Source organism: Choloepus didactylus, chromosome 8, assembly GCF_015220235.1.
Source record: "Choloepus didactylus isolate mChoDid1 chromosome 8, mChoDid1.pri, whole genome shotgun sequence".
Lineage (NCBI taxonomy): Eukaryota > Metazoa > Chordata > Mammalia > Pilosa > Megalonychidae > Choloepus > Choloepus didactylus.
The window spans coordinates 133,460,383-133,480,651 of NC_051314.1; the positions used below are offsets into that span (position 1 = coordinate 133,460,383).

The window sequence follows — 20,269 nt, forward strand, 5'->3', positions numbered from 1 at the left end:
TAGTATGCGAATATATCTCGATAAAATTGAATTTTAAAAAATAATAATAATAATTATGATACTCCAAGAAGTAGTTGAGCTACGGCAACGACTGAGTTAGCTCAACTCCCAGGTCCTGGAAATCAGAAACCCAGTGCACAGAAAAAAGGAGTAGGAAGAAGGGAGTGTTTTCCTCACTTTTCTGGGGGCGCAGCTGTCCCTAGCAAGCTTTCTGGATCCCATGGCCCACCCCCCCAGGTCCCTGGAGACCCTTATATTGTCCTTGGTGCCCCTTCTGGGAAGGTCCCCTGGGCCCAGGTTCTCCCCCAAGTGCTCCAGAATTACCTCCTCCAACTCAGCCCTCTGAGGGAGAACTGCATTTTAAAGGAACATGTCAGTTACCTAAACACATCTCTGCTGCGGGATTTCAGATGGATGGATACAGACAGAGTCCAAGAGTAAAAAGGAGGGAAATGTGAGCAAGTGAATGAATGAAAGAGAGCAAGTGAGAGAGCGCACGCGCACGCGAGAGACCCCAAGAGTAAAGTGGGGGGAAATGTGGCCCCAGGTGGGTGTGAGGAGAGGAGCCCCCAGACGCTGAATAATCTGAAGAGGCATCTGCCCCGAGGCAGTAGTCCTTGAGGGCACAACTCCAGACCAAAATGTCTGAGTTTGAACCCTGACTCCCACACGTCCCAGCTGAGACCCGCAGCCGGTCCCTTGGCTCCCTGTGCCTCGGTTTCCTCACAGGTGACACAGGAGCCTACGAGCACCCACTTTGTGGGGCTGACGTGAGGGCCAGGTGGACGCCTGGGGCAGAGCCTGGTACTCCGTCAACTCTCTCCATGTCCGCTGCCATTATCGTCATCGTCGTTCCCGTCATTGGGCTGCGCTCCCCACTCCTCGCCCTTTTCTACCCACAAACCCCACAATTCTCTTCAATCAAATGCCGCTTGGGTGACGGAGACGCTTGGTGATGGAGACGGGAAGCAGGCAGGGTAGGAAGACAGGGACAAGGCCTTGCTGGGGCCTTTGCAGGGAGGCTTTTTGAGGCTGGGGCAGTCTGTGCTGCGGGAGGTTAGCTGGTGTAACCTGGGGGGACTGCAGGTACTAGGAGGCGGCCTCTCAGGGACTTTTCCTGGATGCCTCTGCTCCTCCTCCCTCCCAGCTCCCAACACTGAAATGGAGATGCCTCCTGGGACTCAGGGCTCCTCTATACTCCACTGAAATCACCACAGAAAAGAGGCAGGGGCAGGAGAGGGCACAAGGCCACCCAGAGTGTCACTTGGCCATGTACGTCTGTATTATTTACTTTAGAGCAGGAAGGGAAAGTCAATGCTAGGTAACCACTTGGCCGTACTCTCCCTCTCCCCACAGGGTCCATCAGACCTGACCCTGGGCTGGATATAAAAATAAACAGTCACCTGTAGACCTATCTAATGCTGAAAGCCTTCTTCCCTGAGTTTCACTTGCATGTCAGCGCATGTCTGCGTCTTCCTACCACAGGACGGACCCTGAATCCAGCATGCCAGGTGGACTGATGCTGGGCTGGACAGATAAATGAAGAGGCAGAGGCTCCTACCTGCTCCTCACCCCACCTTCACCAGGTACTTCTTCTTCTGCACCCTTCTTTAATATGATTATCACCACTTTCCATTTTTTTAAGCAGTGGCAATTTCTTCTCCTCGGTGAAATTCCTCAATGACAAAAGCCAATGAATTGCAGGGTTTGGGGTGACAGTCTCCTTGACCTCCCTCCCTGGCTTCTTGATAATGATGACTGTAAGCCCCCACGCCTAAAGGGAGCTAAAGCCCACCCCAAGAAAACATGTACAACTGAGCCCACAAGGGCAGGGACACTGCTACCGTCCCCTCCACCCAATTCCAAATGATTAGAGCTGAAATCTGAAAAGCGGAACCAGAGATGACAGAGGGGGGTTGGGGGAGGAAAAGGGGGTACCACAAGACTTCAGGTAGAATGTGGAAGCATCTCTCTACCACACCCACCACGTGCTGCATTCTGTGCATTGCTACAGACCAAAAAGGAATCAGATTCTCAACTTTGCCATCTAAAGTGGAAACCAAGAGCGTTATCTACTGCACGGATTTTTAGCCCAAGTGCCTCTAGGTTTACAATTTCAAACAGCAGCTTAAGTTAAAAAAAAAAAAAAAAAAAAAAAAAGAGCCTGGGCACAAAACATTTCCCTCGGGTTAGAACATCACGATTTCCTGCATCCACAAACCACCTTGATTCTCTCTGTCCCTTTTTCTCCCATCTGGTCTCATTAAACACTTCATGCTCTCCAAATATAGATGTTTATTCAGCTCTGATCATTATGTTTTCTAAAGTTATGACCCTCTACCTGGCTAGGGTCAGTTAAAGACCAGGAAGTGAAAAATGTACTGCGATGAGAAATAAAGCCCCAGGATAACTACAGCCCATCAGGTGGAGGAGGGGGGCAGCAACAGGTGCTGGGGACTCTGAGGTTGGCTGGCTACTCCCCACTAAAGCGTGGGGGTGCAAGAGCTCATGCTTAGAATCGGACAGGCCAGGTTGGAGCCCCAGCCCTGCTTTCAACCAAGGCTTTGTCACTTTCTGTCACTCCCTGACCTAGTCTGTCATCTGTAAAATGGGATAATAAGTCTATCTGGAATACTGTTGTACCCAGCACAGCCTTCCACACATAAGCACTCAATAAGTGACAGACATATTGGCTACCTAGGAATCATAAAAGCACAAATGGTCTGGTATCTTTAGGTCCTTCAGGTTCCAAAAAAAAGATTTTTTTTTCCCTTTTTGCCTTCAAAGGAATCAGTGAAATGTAACATAAGGAAAACCCAATTCAAGTCCCAGTTCAGGCACCAACCCACTTGAAATTTAAAGTGAATCACGTCACCTCCATTTATTCAACCATAATATGGGAATAACATATAGTGTACGGAACACTGATGATATTGGAGACACTTAAGGGTCAATGAGATAATAGGCGACAAAAAAGCTTTCTCTTCTTCAAAGAAAAAGCAATAAATAAATCCAGAGCATGATTATTATCAAAATGCCACACCCAAGGTGATGGGACATAAACAAACTACAGTTACCCAGGATGGTTCTTATTCTTTCAAGAACGCTGGGTCTGATAGCTTTTCATCTGTCCACATGGAGCCTGCTACAGCAGTAGGCAGGGAAGGGCTGCTGCTTGCAAAGCCCAGTTCAAAGGCGCAGCCCATCAAAGCTAAAGTCTCTGCCTTGCCTGCTGGCCAGGCCTCACCTATCTAGGGCTGTGCCTCAGCTGCCAGCGCTGAGGAATTAGGAAAGGCTTATGGTTCCTTCCTTCCTTCATGCTACACCAACCACCACCAAAACCCTCATCTGCAGGACTGCTCCACAGACCTCGAAAGGGGTCAATTCCAAACACTCACTCTCCTGTACTTAACGTTGCATGATCATTTCTAGGGCACACACCATCCTTCGTGAAAAAGAGCTCAGTTTTCCCATGTTGGATCTTTACTTCAAAGTCCAGAAATTTGAGTTTCATTGGAGGTGGGAGAAGGAGTGAGGGGGAGCTAATCTTTAGTAGTTAAGAAGGGAGGAGGCAATCAAAACTGCCTCAAAAATCATCATTCCCAGGTCTCCCACACCCAAAGAGGAAAGGAAATATGTACTTACGTTTACTGAACACCTACTATGTGCCTCACACTATGCTAAGCATTGTATACAGTATCTCCAGAGCCCATTTTCTCATTCACACCCAGAAACACCAGGAAATAGTCATCATTATATGGGGACCAACCCGAGTGGGGAAAAAAAAAATCACAATCCAGCTGTCAAGTTTTAGACATTTCCACTGCTAGTCTTGTGAACATATAAAAGAAGCCTTAGCTGAAGAACCACGTTCAAGTTCCAAAAGTTTCTTTTCAAGAGGAATACCCAAACTGTGTCTTTCCTATAACTCTGAAATTAGGCAATCAAAACCTGTTATTCATGCTATTTAATACATTATCCAAAAAGTTTAATGAAAAGTTTTTACAACCTGGAAATGCAAGAAAAGCTCACTGCAGGGCTAAAATAACCCGGACCAAATTTTGGACTAAGAACATGCACTGTCCTCTTAAAGGTCCTTTACAGTCATGCTCAGAATATGCGACCACAAGTCCTCTTCCTAAGTGACTAAGTAGAAAACTGTGACATGGGACCGAATACACACAGCAGCATCCTGATGTTTAAATGCCATTCTCCCCATCCACATCCCACTAAAAAAGAAAAAATACAATAAGCCTTTTTAAACACTTCCACCTCCCTGCCTCTGTGCTAGCCCACGTCCTGTGAGCTATCTGCTAAAACCGGCCGAGCCTCCAATCTGTAGAATGGGTTCCTCGGGGTGATTGTTAATCTAGGAATTCCCAGTGTACTACCGAGGCCTCCAAGCCTGCTACCACGTTGTAAGGTAGTTAGGGAAAGGGGGGTGGCCAGTAGATAAGACACGGAGGCGACGTCTATCACCTCACTCGGTCCCCCCAACACCTCCACAGCCGCCGCCGCCAAAAGAAATAGGAATAATCATCTCAAGAGTTGTTCTCTCGGCCACCTACCCGTATTCACAGCCCAGGTTCCAGACCTGGAATATCGCGGCAGGGGAACCACCACCGCCTCCGAGGCTGGAAGGGCAATGGCCCCGGACAGTGCGCAGCCCACCCCCGAGCCGCGGGTCCCCGCCCGAGTAACAACCTCCTCGCAGAACATCCCTCTCCCTCCCGCTTCCCCGGTGCCAGCCTGCCCCGTGAGCAGCCCAGCCGGACTGGACGGAACCGAACCTCCCGTAGGTCAAGGTCAGGGCCGGGCATGCTTAGAAACACCGGGAGGGGGCTTCCTCCCGGCTCCGCTGCCCGCGGGACCATAGGCTAGAGGGGCCGCCAGAAGGAGGCGCTCGCGCCCGCGCCGGGCCCGCAACCCCCGGGCTGCCCCGCGGGAGGGCAGCAGCCACGCGCCAGGCCGCCGGCCCCCGCCCTCGAGCCGCCCACCCGCGGGCCGGGAACCCCCGCGCTCCAGGCGTGGTGGGACGCGGCTCCCCCCGGCGGCTGGGGCCGGTCTAGCCCCGAAGTCCCGTCCTCACCTCTGCCTCATGCTGGTGTGTCCCCGCGGCCGGCCGGGCGCCGAGCCTCTTGCGGGCTCCTGAGCCCCGCGACCCCAGCCCGCCAGCCCGCCGCGTCCGACGCGGGTAACAGCTGCAGCACTGCCTGCCGTGCCGCCGCCGGTGCCTGGGCGGGCACATGGGAGGGCGGGGGCTGCGGCCCTCCAGGCCCGACCACTGAACCCCGGCCTCGGGGGAGTACCATATAAGTGTGCCCTTAGAACTGCGCGGGGTTCCCGTCCTTGGGAACGCCGTGCTACCTAACGGCCCAGGCTCTACCACAATCTCTTGGGTTTTATGCAAAACGTAAAGAAATGAGCTGTCGCCACGCCCTACCTTCTCTCTACTCCCTCACACGGCCCGCATGGTACATTCCACATAGCCCGCCCAGCAAGAGAGAGAGAAGAGGGGATTGGCTGGCAATATTGGAAGGGGGCGAGAAGCCACACGAAATAACCAATGGAGGAACACGGTGGGCATAGCAAAGCCTGCCAGATGGCCAGAGAGAGGATGCGTTTAAAGGGGACGTGTTCGTTGCGCTCAGCAGCCGCCACAAAAACAAAACCAGAATTTTCTTCCAGATGGCAAACAAAGAGATTAGGGGATCCTCAAGGTTTTGGGGGAGGGAGCTAAAGGAAAATATGGAGACAATTGAGCCAGATATATCCGTGTGCCCTTGGGTAGCTAACTGGACCTCTAGCCCTCGGTTTCCTCATGTATAAATGAGGATATTGGACTAGAATGAGTCTCCGATGGCCCTCCCAGCCCTCATATTTTGTGATCTTATGACCCTTTGCACGGGATTTGCAATTTCTGCATATGTTCTTCAATTTGGGGCTGCTCCACCCTCTTAAAGAAACTTTGGTTGGATACAGCTAGACTTCCTGACACCAAATTCCTTTATACAGACATTATCAAACCATCTTTTGTTAAAACAAATCCAGTGTTCTTTTTGGGCCCCTCATCTCTTAAGATTGAGCATTATTCCTCAGTGTGGAGAGCCCCAGAGTATTTCATAATTTCTACTCTTCCAAGAGTCCTTTCTTCCTCTTCCTTCTTCCTCCCTCCACGTTATCAGAGTAGGTTTCGGTTAACAATCCATTCACCTGTTGAACTGTCCAGAATCCATGCTTTCAGCAACAAATCCTAGTCAGTCCTCACTGGAGATGCTAAAGTGCTCCTCTCTATTTGAAGTCAGCAACATGCCATAAGGCACACTAAATATGAAAAGCAAGACCTGCCAAACATCCCTGGGCGACCTAGAATACTCTATTTTAGAGCTGTATACAGGTCACCATTATCCCGTCTTCTTGACTACAGAGCTTCAGATCAACTCCACCTTCCTTCAAAACTCTTCAACCTCCCATCATCTGGTCACCCCACCCCAACTCAATTGCTTTCCAAATTGTATCAGGTGTTAGGGATACTCTTGCTATTAGTTCCACTCCCTAGCCAGACAACTCATCTCCCACCTATTATTCAAAGAGTTCCAGAAAGTCCAGTTCCTCCATGAAGACTTCCCAGATTGATTATGAGAAACTGCTCTCCTATGGAGCAACCTTAAAACCCCGATTTCCATGCTTTCTGCCACAATATGCATTTCTTCTTGACATATTTCCCTTTCTCATTCAGTCACAACAACAGCAGCAGCAGCTTACATTAAGGGCTTACTAGGTGCCATGTACTGTTTGGAAGTGCTTTGTTTGCGTTGTTTCATTTTATCTTCACACCACTCTTCCAATTATTATTCCCGGTTTACAGTGAGAAAACTGAGGCTTAGAGATGCTGATTTGCACACACACACAGGAGGTCTGACACCGGTGTCCATTCTCGTAAGCCCACCATGCAATACTACCTCCTATTTCTTAAGAACCTACTGTCAACAGTTAAAATTGTTTATGATATGTTTATTTTACCACTATAATAATTTTAAAAAAAAAGAATATCTAAACAAATGGAGAAGTCTCAGTATAGAAAAAAGAACTCTCTGCATTTCATACATAATATGATGTCATATACTTATATTATGTTTAGGTTTACTTTTATACCTAATTATCATTTGAGACACAAAGCAATCATGTGAGAAGGGTTAGGAACAGTTTGTTTACATATGAGGAAGGAAACTATGGCTAGAGAAGCTGACCAATTGGGCTAAGGTAACAAAGCTGGTAAATAATGGAGCTGGGCTTTCCAGTTTGTGAGTTCTTTCAGCTTCAATCCCTGCACTCTGAGTGAACACGGCCTTTTTACATGTAACAACTAGAAAATGATTATAAGCAACAAAGGGACATATACAAAGTAACATAGCCCATGCCTAAGAGTACAGACAGTTTAGTACAATGGATATAGTACAAAACGTGCTCAGAGTGGGAAGAAGACAAGTCAAGGAACAATCTATAAAGAGTGAGAAGCACTGAGAATTTCTTTTTACTGGTTTGTTGTTCAATCATTGAGACTAGGTCTTTGACACATCTGGCAAATTCTATAGCAGAAGGCAACAAAAATTGCACCCCCCACCAGTGGTTTGGAGTGGCTGGAGATAGAATGAGCCCCATGTCCATCAAGAAGGGACTTTCTAAGTTGCTCTTTAGCAAGATAACCTCTATGGAAGTTGTGACATAGCCCTGACAGTGTAGGTTTCATTCTTTGTAAAGCGAGAGAATCCCCTGGGGGCATGGACACACTGGCAAAACTGTGTGGGAGCCAGTAAACTTTTAATATCAATTAAAAAGGCTGAGCAAGGTAATTCTGAAGCCAATACTTCTGAGCTTGCTCTTTGCCTGGTCCACCCCTAGCAAATCCTGGTTATTTTCACTCTCCATGGCTCGCCTGTCTTTTCTTATCCCCAGAGAGCTATAAAGCATCCCTGCTTATCTGGGTGCTTTACTTATGCATTCAAACATTTATTGGGCGCCTACTATGAACAAAGAACTATCGGGTTCTGTGGGTTTATCCCTGTACTTACTGAATGGATGAGGTTGATAAACATCAGACTCACCTTGGTAAGGAATGAATCAGTCTGAGCTTCTCAGAGGTGTGGGAGAGGATTCCATTCTCAGAATGGAATGTCCCATCCCGTAGGGTAGAAGGAGCACTGGACTGAGTTCTGTGGAAAGGGCAAGAATGGAGGAGAGGGATGGGCATGTGTACTGGGGAGGAACATGGAGAGGTAGAGCTACTGACTGTCAAGGCTACCCAGAAATAACTAGACACATACAACACAGTAGGGAGAATCAACCAATGTCAATCCACAACCTGGCCTTTGAAAGAGTTCTGGTGTTTTCATCTCATTTTTAAGTATAACAAATATTTTCTGATTTCAAAAGTAATATGCGTTCATTTTTTTAAAAAATCAAAAAATAGAGAAAAGTACAAAACTAAAAAGTAGAAATTACCCATTACCTTACCAGCATATTAGTGTTCCCATTTTGGTGTATATTTTTCCTGCATTTTTCTTCTGTGTATGTGTGTGCCTATCCTCTTTTTTTGTATGTACACATATTTTTTTGTTTGTATTTTGTAATTTTTACCATCAATCCATCTTTTTATGTGTGTTTATCTTTTTTAACAAAATTGGATCAAACTGCTTTGCAATGTGTTTTTCTCATTAACAATAGATTAGGAATTTTCCTGTGCCACTGTATATTCTAAAACATGATCTTAAATGGCAGTATCATATGGCTTTACCTTAAGTTATTTAATCAAGATTCTACTTTTTAGCCATTAAGGTTATTCCCAATATTTCATTATTATATATAACTTCAAGGAATATCCTTGTTATGTAAATGTTTATAAATTTTATGATTATCTCCTAATATTTCTGTAAATAGAACTGCTTGGTCAAAGAGTATATGAAATTTTAAGACACTTCATATATATTGCTGAATTATCTTTCAGGAAGTTTGCACCAGTTTACTTTCCCACCAGCCATGCATGATGAAGATGTTTCTCTGAACTTTCACCAATACTGAGCATTTCTTTTCTTTTTTAATCCTTGCCAACTTGACAGATGAGAAACACTATCTTCTTGTTTTAATTATTAGAGTGTATTTTTACCTATTAAGGAGATAAATCTGTATCTTTCCTTCCAAATGCCCTGGGATTAAATGTCATAATGAGCATTTCCCTTTTCCTCTATTTAACCATCTTTCTCCCAAATACTGAAAAATGGTACAGAAATCAGAATTGAATCGGCTCAAATGATCAATGACCTGACAAACTCAGTGTCATTTCATCTGAACCAATAAAGAGGGAACAGATGGTTCAAAACAACACATAGCTATATGTTATAACTTTAAAATGGGTAACAAACCCATACATAGAAACCCTTTCAGCTGTAAAATGATATCAGCCTGCTAACATATTTAGCATTGGCTAATATTCAAATCAGTTTGCATTGCTTCAACAATATACAATTCAGTGATAGAGGAAGAGCCCAAAGTGGACCAAGCCGGGCAGTCCCTCCCCCGATGGCTAATCAACTCAAAATTACTCTCAACTCCTGCCTAGTTGCCTTGTCGCAGCTCTAGTGGGTTTTTCACTTTTATTTTGGTTTCGTGGTTACCTCCACAGCCTCTCCTCCCATCCTACCATCTGTGGCCTGATTCCCCATTATAGAATGCACCCCGCCCCCGTTCCCAGCCCTGACATTTGGGTGGGATTGCCCACAGCCTCAGCTTTAAACTGTTAAGGCAATCAGCATATCCCATCCCCCTGGTCAGGGATGGGCTCTGACCAATCAAAGCTAAGGCTTCTGAGAAAGCTTTCTCCTCTCTCTCTCCTTGAAGCAGGATGCAGGTAGCTCTGGGAGCTGCTGGCAGTCATCTAGGGCCATGAGGGTAGAGCCTGCCTAAGAGTGGAGCCAACCTGGAGGAGTGGAGTTGGGAAACGGAGAGAGGGAGTGCTGGATCTGGTCATATGTGAGAGCTCTGGATCAAGCCTCATGGGAAACCAGTTATGAAGTTTTTAAGCTTCAACCAGTTTGATCAGCTTTTCCATCACTGGCAAAACAAAGAATGCTGCCTGAGATACTGGTGGTGGATGGGTTTCATGGTCCTGTAGGAACTCAGTCATCCTTTCCAAGCATTTCAAACTTCACATCCATTGCTACTGCCAGTTCATCATAGTCCCAGAGAAAGTTCAACTTGAAGGTGCCTCCAGGGAAATCCCAAGCTATGCAGCCAAAAAGCAGCCAGTTTCCTCCAGCAGACTGGTTTGGTCCAGACCAGCCCATTATATCTATAGGATAAGGGAGCCCAGAAGGAGGAACAGGGTGGTTTGGTACAAACTTGATTCCTGGGCTATATCCATTGTCACATGGACTTAGCTACTGACGACATGGGGGTATAAAGGGCCATATGTCCTTGGCCCTATTCTGTAATGACTGGATTGGAGCAGCCCAGTCTCCTGGAGGAAAGCTGAGGGGATGCTTGGTTGCAAACCAATTGGAAGACATCTCCCTGGGTTCTTTGGAGTTTGTCCCTAGGTTAACATCTTACAGTAAAGTCTGACTAATTTCTGAGTGATTTGCATGTCCCTGCAAGGAGAGAGGAAATTAAAATGCAACTAGACAGAATTGCAAATCTACTTCTGCCTCAATTTTTCATAATACAATGGCAAAAAAATGAGAAGTCTTTCCCCTAACTCACTGGTATGTAGGTTCTGTAGTAACTAGAGATTCTATATAGTAAAAGGCAGACAAAACCAAGATAGGGGGCTGTGGAAGAAATCTCTAGTCAGCAAGGCCACTGCAAAATAAAATCTAGAATCACTATATTGTAATCATCATCAAAATAGACATACCTAGAGTTCTGAAGCAACTTGCAGGAAGACTCTTCCCTGAGCCAATTCAGACAGAGTTCTCAAAAGTCTCCAGGAAACAGCAAATTTTGCTGACAGGGATTTTCTGGAGTTACATTTTCATATGCAGCTACACCAAAGAAAAAATTGCCAAACACACACACACACCGTTCTCTGTTCTGCAGGACGTTGAACACAGACATAAGGTCTCGGTACCCATTACCAGGTAGACCCAACACAACACATCTGTAGAACTAAAAGCAGTAAACTCACCCTGTTAATTGGTCCTTTTGCATTAAAAGGGGGAGAAGCTATCAGTTTTTCTACCTCTTCCTCCGCTGATTACACACATTGTTATTAAAAATAAAGACCTTCAGCTTAGGTCCCATGCACATGGCAAAGGTCAAGTTCAGCCCAATGGATTGTATTTGAATGTGACATAGTTTACACAGCTCTCTTTTAGACTGGTGACAGTAGGGGAATGGAGGGAAAGGAATTGAGGGGAGAAGAAGGAGGAGTGGGGGTGCATAACATATGATAATGCTCATTTAGGAGGTAGAATAGTGATAGCAGATGCCCTGATAAAGCCTCAAATGGAATAACAAACTGAAAACCATTGGCCCACAAATCAGCCTCTTCAGATTTAAGAGAATACATCCAAGTGGATCAGCTTTTTGTAGGGAGGAGAAAATGTCAAATCTCCCTTTGTTTCGTGCCTAATAAGGGAATACACAGGATTCCAAATCCTGCTCTTTGCTCCCCTTTAAGATTCTGTGAACTTCTGTTCGATTTAAGCCTCAAATTCTTTTTCATTCTTTCTGGGTGCTGAGAGCCATGCCGAGATCAGTGAGACATAGGGTCTGCCCTCCAGGAGCTGACAATAAAGCAGTGAGACATGGGTACAAAGGCTCTTTGCAAGGTGGAAGGTGCTAGCTCAGGAGCCTGAGAGGCTTCTGAGAGATGAGGGAAAGTTTTATGGAGGAGGGGATATTGAGGGTTCCCTCAAAAGCAAAAGAGGACTTCAACAGGGAGAAATGGAAAGGGTATTCCAAAAAGTGCACCTCCTTTTTTCTTGTCCTAGTCCCCATGTGCACAGAATGAGCAGAATTCCTACTCCCCTTTAAGCAGGGGTTTTCTTGAGAAGCCTGTCACGGTCCCGGGGCAGAGGGGAGATGGGTTGCAGGGATAGAAAGAAAGACGGTTTGAAAGGCTAAATACTAATGTGTTAATATCTGGGTGGGCAGAGGGATGGGTGGGGTTCTGGCTGTTATGAAATCACCTGCATTTTTGCTTATTTGTGCTTTTTCTTTTGGGGAGGGGATGGAGTATGGACCATGCATTGCTTTTGTAATGAGAAAAAAAATAAAAACAATTTAGATATACCTCCCTCCCCCCCCCAAAAAGGAATGCGAAGAACATCCCTATCTCTCCCTGATTTAATCTTCTGCCACCTTCCCTGATGGCAGGTCTTCAGAGCTTTATATTTTTGGGTCTTTGGGTCTTTAAATGGCAGGTCCTCAGTGTTGCCCAAGTTCAGCTCTGCTCGGAAAACCACTGAGGCACAGCACAAGGGCAGCACTGAGCCTTTGGAGCTGACCATCAGGGAGTATATTACAGCAGAGGGCATTGGCTTTATCATCAATTGATAGAGAAGCAGGCAGAAAGAGAAAACCTGTAAGATATTCTGGGTGAGTTATAAAACTCACAGTCACAGAGCTGATGGGTGTACTGTCAGAACCTGTCAAAGCTGCTCTAGCGACACCATATGGGTTTTGTCACAAGAGCAAGATGACTTCCCATCCCTCCTTCTCGCTTTCTTGCGTAACCTGGGTCATGCTAACGTGCCTGACTTGCAAGAACTCTCTCTGAATTAGAAACATGGGAATCATAATACACATTTCACAGCGTTATTGAGGGTTGACTGGGATGATGTACATGAAAGCTCCTAGCCTAGAGAAGGTGCTTCATACCTGCTAGTGCCCCTTCCCTGAAAACGAAAATTCTCTTACATAGTAAATCAAACAAAGTAACTCACATTTGGGTTAATTCAAAGATTACTGGGTCTGAGTTGACTTAAATACAATCACACACAAACACAGGGTCTTTTTTATAGACACCTTTCTCATATCTCTGCCCCCTCCCCTCCACCAACACTTTTTACTCTTTTAAAGTTGGAAGTTTCCTGGTGTACTGTCTGTGGAAGCCCCACCAAAGCACTCAAACACCCTTAGGAAGAAGAGTGCAGGGCAGACATTAAAATGCACACAATCTAAGTCTCCCATCCAAGATGCCTTTGGAGACGGGAGAGTAAGAATTTTCATTTCCCTAAAGGATGATGAAAGCAAGGCACAGGATAATAGGTGTTTATCTCCAAGTTACATAGCAAACCAAAGGTTAAGGAGACTCTGCGAATCGTAGGCTAGGCCATTTGATCTGAAAATACCACAGCCTGGAAGAAAGAAAACAGGTTTTCCAAGTTGTTGATTTTGTTCCTGCCCCCACCTTCTCCCTCTTTCTCACTTCAAAAGAAAAAGCTCCATCATTGAAACATTTACATTATACGTATTTCTAAGAAAGTTTCCCTAGAGCTCTGGAGTCCTTGACACAACTTGTCTTTCCCCTAAGAGGAACCTACTTAAAATGTTCATGTCATTCTTTTAATAAGGAAAAAAAAAGCCCCAAAGATGTATTCCCAATGCTGGAAAAATTGAAATCCCCTTACAAAATACAGCTAAAGGGAAAGTATCATTTGAAGATTTCTGATTCTGTTTCAAAAATAAATCCAGGTTTCCCCAGGATTGTGATTGTGAAAAGTACAACTAAAGGTAGCCCTATATTTTAGTCAGTCATCAAATATTCACAAACTATCTGCCACAAAGCAAGGATTTTACCAGTTAATATCAGCTTCTGGCACAAGTGAAAGAAAATTCACACAGCTTGAATTTATTCAACAAAATTGTGACTCCAGTGATTTTTCTGGTTTTGAGGACCAAGGAAACAGCATTTCTATATTGTGATAATTTTGGGGATTCTCTTCTCCTCCTCCGTATTAATCTCTTCTCACCTTGAAGGTTTTATTTGACGGTTCTTTGTTATTGAAAAGGCAATGTGACAATATCAAATGAGTTTTTTTAAACTTAAAGTCACCTGCAATCTGTCATCACTCTAGCACAGCTACTTTCCATGTTTCTTGCCACATGGACTCTGGACTTAAGCTTTTGTTGTGAATAGAAAATATTTCATTTTATTGATATACCACTATTTTAAAAATCATTTCTTTTATGTTGGACACTCCAGCTATTTCTATTTTTTCCCTATTACAACCAAATATTTGAAATTTTAAAAATCTTTCTTAAATAATTGTATTGGGAAAAATATCTAGGTGCATTACATTTATGGATTTTCCTATGTATGAAAATGTCTAGGTGCTTTACATTTATGGATTTTCCTATGTATCATCATGTTACATTCCCCCTCAAATGTTACCACTGCACAATGCAACTGGCAATAAACAATGCAGTTCTACTATAATCTCAAATGCATTGCTAATTGCTTTTAAAAATAGTTACTCTTAAAAAGTAAGAGAGTATCACAGAGTTGCTATAATTTGCACTTTGCTATCCATAAACACATATCTGGGTATTTGCTCATTATTGTATTTCCTCATATGGGTTAATTTTTCCTTAGGCACTGTGAATTCATCCAGGGATTTTCTTTTTTCTTTTCCAGCCAGTCAGGTTGATTGAGGTATAATTTACCTACAGTAAACTTTACTCTTTTTTAATGTATAGATCTATGACTTTTAACAGATATGTAATTATAGGACAGTTCTATCATCCCCCAAACTTTCCTTGTGCTCCTTTGTAGTCAACCTCCCCCTACACCTCCAGCTTCTGCAATGGTTAATCTGCAATCTTTCCCTCTAGTTTTGACTTTTCCAGAATGTCACATAAATGGAATCAAACAGCATGTAGCCATCCACGGAGTTTTAGCATGTTTTTGTTTTGTTTTGTTTTGCTTTGTTTTTTTACAAATTTGAAATGCTTTTCTTCTCTTCTTTCAGTATTCAAAATACTGCAAAATATTAAAGGACTGATTCAATCACAAAAGAGCAGTACCCTGCAGGAGGAGCAGAAGTTGTCCCTCTCACTTACTCTTGTGCCACCACACCCGGCCAAAAAGTTTTTTAGAACTGGGCTTTCAAAAGGCCCAAGTCAATACATAACTCTCTCTGCTTCCCCTCAGTATCCCCACCCCTTCTCCTCTTCCAAAATGCATTCTTTGTTTAGCAGATACTAACTTTCAATCGCTATTATGGAATACAAATATTTTCCTCCACTCTGTTTATTTTTCATTTTTACAGAAATTTTAAGTTGTAATTTGTATTAAGTTTTTTCCCCCACAGATTCTTCTATTGCTTCCAAGTGACATATTTTCCAAGATCTAAAATATGTAGAATTCTAGATTTTGCTAGCTTTTCTAGAACTTGACTTTTTTTTTTTTTTGCATTTAATTTTGATTTACAGAGTTTTCTGTGAAACAATGGCTTTAAAACCTTTTGACCATCACCCACAGTGCATCCTGACTCAGTGCATACAAACCTACATGTACATAAAAATGTTTCAGGACGCAAACTACTCACTACTTGGAATGTACTCTGACACTTTATAATTATATTTTAGTTGTTTTTTCCTTTAAGAAAAATGCTAGACATGACCCATCAAATTGATTTTATGACCCTCTGATGAGCTGAAATGCACAGTTCGAAAACAGTGTAAAATGAAGGTTCTGTTAAAGCATCTCAGTTTCTCCAGGATTCCCACTCTGAGTTTGGGTAAGGCCTACAGATGAACTGTTATACATGGATTAAGTCAGATTAGCTGGACGTTTTCCCCCAGTGCCTCTTTTCAGAAAGTATAATGGTGGTGCTGGTGGGAGGGGGTAACAAGAAATCAGACATGGTCTGGCTATTCCTAGATTAGCCAGCCAGTAGCTGGGCAGCCTTTGCAGGGTGGGTCTGACCTGCTCTGTGAGCTGGACCAGCTTTGAAATGTCCTGTAGGGTAAGGCAGCTTGCAAGCCTGATGCAGCAGAAGCTGCAAGCCCTACTCGATGTGGAATTAGTCCCAAGCTCCAGTTGAGCTGTGAAGGCTAAGAGCAGGTGAGGGGGAGCACGCTGGCAGCCCTGGTCTGCCAAGTGCAGACCAGAAGAAACACGTAGGAGGCCCAGGCTGGGTAAGTGCAAGTATTGTCTTAGGAAGTCAGGTCAACTGGAGGAGGAGACAATATCATGTTGTGTATGCAATGGTCCACAGACTAGAAAAACAATGACCAAAATTGTTAACCCTGTGTTGGGCTGCCTGGAGACGTCAACAGCCCAGCCAGAGGGCCTGTCGAGGTCAATACCTGGGAATGCAGAGGTGAGCTAGCAGGTAAAGCACATGGTATTCTGTGGTCAGGAGATGCCTTCTAGCCACTGTCATCCATGGCCCCAGAGTGTGAGGCTTTGTGATCCACACTGGGTGGGTTGTAGGGTCTTTAAGCAGTGCCTTAATTCTCTTTCCTATTTATGAGGTGAGTGACTGAGGCTTGCCAAGGATTCTGCAAGATACACTACTATCATTTATACCTGTCCCCCCAAAAAAGCCATCCCCCCTTTCTGTGTTCAACCAAAATTAAAGCAAGAGCTTTGAGGGCCTGGGACTAAGGAAGTTCTGGCTCCAGGTTGGTAGATCATACTCTAGTGACTTTAAAATTCTGATTTCTCATACCCAGAATTTCAAGGCCTTACCTAATTCCCTTGCTAATTAGCTGCCTAGTTTCTGCCTCCCACCTACTTCACAGTGTTAATGAATATTTATGAGCTCGCTTTGGAATCCAAGGGATGAAAGAACCTCTAACAGTAGGTCTGCCTTCCGGTTTGCTGTTGTACTTGTGGAGAGGAGCTTGCCCTGGTGCTCAAATTTTCAGGGAAATGAAGATTCTGAGATTTTTCTCATCAGGGCTTCACAGGAGTTCAAACCATCTTGAAGAGTTTTAGGCCCAGGAAAGGATAATGTTCTCTAGTTTCTAGGTTGATCTTATTATTGTTTCTTCCTTCTTTGGAAGTGACCCCTGCACATTCCAAGGCCACCTCCTCTAAGATTCCAAGCATCACTCTCCTTGCTGTGGGAGGGGGATTTACAGCTATGACTCTGGTTAGTACAAACAGACACCAAGTCCATAAATCTGCGGGGTGGGGGGCATGCTCTCACTCTACAGACTTGCACAGATGTGCACCTGCTTTTGCTCCACCCTGGAACATTCATCAGAACATTCCATTGAGAGAGGGCACCTATTCTGAAAGGTGCTCCCTCCCTTGTGTGAAACATCACCTTCATCCTGAACCTGTTTGGGCAACCCAAGACCCTGCTGGTTCCCTCTGCCCACAGCTTCCAGTCATCAGTGATGTTACCATTAGCTTGCCCTACAGCAGCAGTCTATCTGAGGGGCTAAGCTATTACCAAGTTCACCAGGGGGGAAAAATCCCCTTAGCGTCCGTCCTGATGGAATAGAACAGAAAGTCGCAACCTAAGCTTTAAAACTCCCAATGCCTAAGCCGGCTGCCAGAACAATTAAGCCAGAATACCTGGGGATGGGACCCAGGCATCAGCATTTTTGTAAACGTTTCCAGGTGTTGCAAGGCACAGCCCGGGTTGAGAACCAAAATGAATACTACGACAGGAGCCCAGCTGTTCACCCTTCAGTTTATCTTTCATTTTGACAAGGGTTAGCCCTTGCCTTGAAAGCAATCTTTAAAGAGCGAAAACTGTAAATACTTGGTCACAATGCTAGGCCAATAAGAAAGGGTGTTTTGTTTTGTGGGGTGGGGTGGGGTGCGAAGGGAGGGGTTGGCAAGCAAGGAAAGGAGACGGCTTTATACACAGAAAGTATTCTTTCATGGAATCATAATCATTCGGTCCTAAAACAAGATGCAGACTCCAGAGGTCATCTGGCCCTTCCCTTTACTTCCAGGAAGGAAGGAAGTTAGCCACCCTTTTGTTAAAGGTCCCGGAGACAGGCGGCAGCGCGGCGTGCACCGCAATCCCGCGGTGCAGGTCCACGCGTAAACCGCTGTCTGCTTGTTTACTGAGCTGTGCCTGCGAGCGCCGGCGCCCTCTGAAGGAGGGAAATAGATTTCCCTCCTAGCGAAACAATTGTTCCTTCTGGCTGAGCTCATGGATTCGTTTCCTTGAGCTCACCAGAAAGGACACGGCTCCGCCCAGGACCTCCTGGCGTTCCTCTGACATCGGGTATGCCACGGGTTTGCCTGGGAACGCGATTTCCTTGATTGCAGGGGAGGAACATAAAGCAAATAGGATGAAAACGGCTGGGACTCTGAGCCCTGCGGCTTTTCCTCATAGGCTTTGGGGTGTGTTTTTGTGATGATGCGGTTCTCGGCCACGGTGCAGTGTTGTGCGGTAATCGAGACCCAGAGTCCGCGGATGGTGTAGCTCCCGCTGGTTAGGAGAGCAGTGCGTTTAAAGGGAGACAGTATAACAATTCCAAGAAATCCAAAGCTGTCAGAAAGGAAAATGCTTTCCTTTAAAGACATGATTTTCTTTCTTTCTTTCTTTCTTTTTTTTAAAGGCATCAATCAAGACATACAACCCCGTCATTTAGATGTGCTCCCCCTTTACTCACCAATCAGGGCTTCAAGCAGCATCTCCTCCCTGCCTGCCCAGGGCTAGTGGGGCCTCAGTACACAGGTGCTGCTGCTACGCTGCACGCATCCTAAGTGCAGCCCGCTGCATCCTCCAGCTGCGATCCCACCGGAGAGCAGCGTCCGGAGGCCCCGCGGCACATCCCTTTCCGTCCCTGATTCCCGGTCGACGCAGGGAGGAAGGACGAGGATCCCGGGCGCCTGCCTCTCCCCGCCCGCGCTCACCGCTGCGTCGCAGCCGGGGCTGGGAAAGTCGGGGCGGCGGACCCGGGAGCCGGCTGCGGGCTCGTCACGGTTGCCGTGGTAACCAGGAGCGGGCGACTCCCGCGGCGGCTGGGGAAGACAGCGGAGGAAAGGTAGCAGGTCAGCCCCGACGTGCCGCACGCTCTCCTGGGCCTCCGCGGAGCCGCAGGGGACCTACGGGAATAGGTTGCTTGGGTGGTACCAACCAGAATGTCTGTTCTTTGGGCTCCAACCAAGACCAAACCATCCCTCCGCCTCTTCCCGGGGTTTCCCCCTTCCTCCCGCCTCAATCCCGTACTACCCCCTTAAGGGCTGGACATTCCAGCGCTGTCTTGAGGCGCCTCCTGCTGAGTACAAAGCTGAACGTGTGCTAGACTCACCCCTGAGAGTATAACCTCCCAGCCAGGGGCCTCCGAGGGACAGCCCTCTGCAGAGCTGGAAAATGAACCGAGTGCTGGATGCCGAGAAAGTCACTTAACCTCCCTGAGTTGTGAAATTTCAACAGTTTATGCTATAGGCATGAAGTTGTCTTATAAAATGAAAAATGCTATAAAATTAAGTGGCTATGCTGCTGCTGCTGCTGATGACGACGACGACTGTGGAGATCAGTGTGTGGCTCCCTGGAGGGTTTATTAGTTGCAAAGAGTCTCTTAAGGGCTCAGAACCCACACCCTTCTCCCCAGCTGAGTAGCCCTTTCACATTCCAAACAAACTCCCTGGGTTGTCAAGGCCTGGCACAAAAGGAGGTCCGACGGAAGACAGGATGGATCTGAATAAATTCCTATCAGCATTGGCTTATTATTATGCCAGAGTTGAGAGCAGAAAGAAGCCTTGGAGATTATTTGGTCTTCAAGGATCATTGGCCTCAGTATTCTATCCATCTGAAGCTGTGTGGTCACAAGCAAATCAACTCCAGGCAGCACCTTCAGAAGAGGGCTGAGCCTTGGCTGGTGACTCAGTGAGGAGGAGTTCTTGCTCGTCCCTATGGGTTGGGACATATCATCATTGACCTCATGGATTAGTGTTTATCTCACTTCCAAAGACATTCATGTGAGCAGTGAAACCGACAACTCAGGGCTGTCCATGCTCTCACTCTGGAGTCCCCCCCTTTGTCACACCCCTCTGCTTGTCTACAGTCTGCAGGTGTTTTCCTCTAGAATAAGGGATGGGAACACGCATTTACTCAGCTCTAACAGTATGCCTGGGCTATTCATAGGCGATTTCGGTTAACCCTCCACCTGTGCGATTTTACATCACTGATTTGCAAATTAAGAACATAAGAGCACAGAAAATAAGTGACTTGCTTTTGAAGGTTATACAGCTAGAGACGCAGTTAAGCTGGAATTCCCAGCTAGCTCTGTTGGATGCCACAGCGAAAGGCACACGGCCACTGAGTATCGTCTCAGTGGATATTAGGGA

General features: G+C 45.8%; 1 protein-coding gene across 1 annotated transcript in view; it reads right to left on the reverse strand.

Moving 5' to 3' along the window:
* Positions 1 to 19,064, reverse strand: part of MICAL3 (microtubule associated monooxygenase, calponin and LIM domain containing 3) — a 198,991-nt gene extending 179,927 nt beyond the window's left edge. Inside the window, 1 exon segment of the mRNA XM_037847514.1 lies at positions 18,589 to 19,064. The gene's annotated coding sequence lies outside the window, so the exon portion shown is untranslated.
* Between the last annotated feature and the right edge of the window lie 1,205 nt (positions 19,065 to 20,269).